This window comes from Triticum dicoccoides, chromosome 3A, assembly GCF_002162155.2.
Source record: "Triticum dicoccoides isolate Atlit2015 ecotype Zavitan chromosome 3A, WEW_v2.0, whole genome shotgun sequence".
Lineage (NCBI taxonomy): Eukaryota > Viridiplantae > Streptophyta > Magnoliopsida > Poales > Poaceae > Triticum > Triticum dicoccoides.
In genome coordinates, this window is record NC_041384.1 from 19,948,503 (window position 1) to 19,951,594 (window position 3,092).

The following is a 3,092-nucleotide window of genomic DNA, read 5'->3' on the forward strand; positions in this document are numbered from 1 at the left end:
TGTACGTGTATATTTGTGTGTAGGGCCCACCTCCTGTTTCCTTTGTATCGTTGAGGTTGTGGCCCACCTCTGTACTTATATATACGTGTCTGGTGCACCGATTAAAACATTGTGATTGCACAGCCCACATCTTGTCCTTCTACAATCTCATTCATCTCTAACACATTCAAGTCCATCCCCATTAATTGCTGCTCCATCACTACCGTAGAGGAAGGGACAAGATCAAGGGAAGAAGAGGAGGCTCCACCACCGGCAGCACCGGCCTTCGGGCCGGTGCCCTCTCCACCACGCCGGCGCCACCACGACCATCTTCACCGTGCCGCCGCCGTCATCATCATCACCATCATCACCTCCTCCCTTCACCGGCTCTAGGTCGGCTTGTAACTTGACCCTCTTCGTTATATTCGAGTAGATGCATTTGTTCTCAAGGATAAAGATGAACACTTTTATGATTAGTATGATTTATTGCCCAAGTGATCCAATTTGTTCATGTTCAAGTTAGTATTCTCGCGAGTGTTGAGACGAGGCCTCGCTCGCACTTTTGCCGTGTTTGGCTATGGAGGAACTACTGTCATTGCATAGGGTCGGGCGTTGAGGGAATTCAAGGTGACAATAAAACCTCAATACCTAGTCTTTGCAAAGTTGATAGGAGAGTTCAGGTAAACCCATGTCTGGCCTAATGGGCCATGGATTGAGGAGATAAAAGAACAATTTAGAGGTTTTGATGAAGTCAAGGTTTCTTGGGTTAGACGTTCTACTGATGTTGTCGCTCATAAGTTTGTTAGAGTAGATGTTCGTAATGAACTTTGTAAGGTCTGCTTTCGTTTCCTCCAGACTTCGTGCTGGATGTAATTTTGGACGAGATTCCAAATTTTTAGGTCTTTCTTTTGATTGAATAAAACGGTGGCATTACTCCTAAAAAAACCTCTAGCAACGTGGCAATGTCCACGCATCTCTACTATTAAAGGGGATCTGCAGTGGTCGTGATGGTTCAACCACAGCGATCCTCCCCACGTACGCACGGTCGACAAAAAAAACTCTTCCACGATCGCACCGAACACTGAAAAAAAGGAAACAACCGCGACCCAATCCACGCACACAACCTCCCACGTCTCACGCCCCTCTCGCTCCCGATCCTCCCTCTCTATTTGGATCTCACAGAAAAACTTCCGCCCGCAGCCGCGCCCCCCGCCCCTACACGGATCTAACACCCTTCTCTAATTGACCTTGTACACTGACTGTTGTATGGATGTCAATGGCAGAAACACATCAAAGGAGCTCCGGGTCAAGACGGCGGTGGCCGACATGCATAGTCTGCTCTTTGAGGAGGTAATCCGCCTTCCTGTACATTCTTGGCTTCACGAGAAACTGGACTGATTTGATTTAATTCAGTAGTTGTGGTAGTGTTGAATTCTGCGATGCATCATTTATTTGGCAAGGCTTTACTCCAGTGGAGCCGCTGAGATGAAGTGCGAGAGGAAGAAAAAGGATGTCATTGCATATTTGGGTCAGTGCTAATTGCTTCTATATGACTTGCTGGTGGAACTTAACTTAAAAAGTACTTCCTCCGTTGAAAATTACTCGTTATAGAAATGGATGTATCTAAAACTAAAATACATCTAGATACATCCATACATGCGACAAGTAATTCGGAACGGAGAGGGTATATTTCTTGTGGTCTTAATTGCTTCATCGTTACAAGAAGAAACAGGAGTAAATCCTCGTGGGGTAAATTCGAGGCATCAGTGAAAACAATTCGAAGGCAATATTTTCAATGTCTCCATTGGATTTAGTTTTGAAACTGGAGCAATATTTTGAACAAGATACTCCACAGGTTTGGTTTCGACCATATAGCTTTACCCTTTAGATATTTGTTGCCTTGAATTTAACATGCGATGTTGTCTTGGGAGTTTTTTTTTTTTGAAACGAGGCAAAATATTTGTCATTTTCATTGATTAAGAAGAAGAGAATTGCCCGGTTAATTGACGGAAAACCGGGTTGAAACCGATACAACCCAACCCACATGACATGGGCACCACTGGCCATCCTGGCCACCGACATGGGACACAATCCCGACGGCACATGCCACCAAATGGCCACACGCGCAAGCAACCGGCAGCTCCGACTTTGACGGCGAGCCTCACAAGGAAGATATGCAGGACTTGCACCGACCGTGCCCTCCGCAAACCGGAAGAGCACCTCGGACATGCCGGGAAGAACCGACTACCGAAGTCCAAGCCGCGACCCGAGCTCCTCTCGACGCCATCATCGTTGCCAACCAGAAACCAGCGCCCCGCCTCAGCAAACCACGCGGCGAAGATGCCACCATCCACGGCGAAGATGCCGCAATCCACTAGTCTCTCGGTCGTAGCCGGCTCCGAGACGATGCCCCCAAGGAGGAGAAAGACGCGAAGACGCCTCCATCGCCCGATCCAGCGGATCTGAGGTTTTCCTCCGGAGCCAAAGCCGTGGGGAGGAGCACCTCCACGGCGACGCTTCCAAGAAAGATCACGACACCTGCGGGCGCCGCCGTCGCCGGCTCCGATGAAGATCGGAGCAAGAATTTCTCCCGGAGAGCACCACCCCCACCGACCGCCGCCCACCAATCACCACCCCTGCTGAGGCTGACCTCACCCTAGCCACGGGATCCCACGATCCACCGTGCCCAGGCACGCACCACCCCCTGGCCGTAGCCGCCGTCCACCACCGCAACACCATAGTGACCACCACCACCGCAGCAACCATCGCATCGCAAGGAGCAGCAGCAAGATCAGAACCACCAAGGCCAGATCCAGATCGGAGCAGCTCCAGCGAAGCAGCATGGTAGACGAGCAGGCCCTGCACCGCAGCACACCTCGAGCTCCGGAGATGCCACGCCCGTCGCGCCCCACCAGCCACCGCGCCCACCGCGCGCAGTCACCGCCGCGCCCGGCCAAGGATCTGCGCCCCGCGCTCACATCCAGAGCCGAGAGCCGGCCCAACCACGCGCGCCGTCCACTCCCAGGTCACGGCCGGAGCCCGGACCGAGGCCGCCGCCCCGGCGCCCCAACCTCTGGCCGCAGCCGACGCCAAGCCGAACGCCGGCCGCCCGT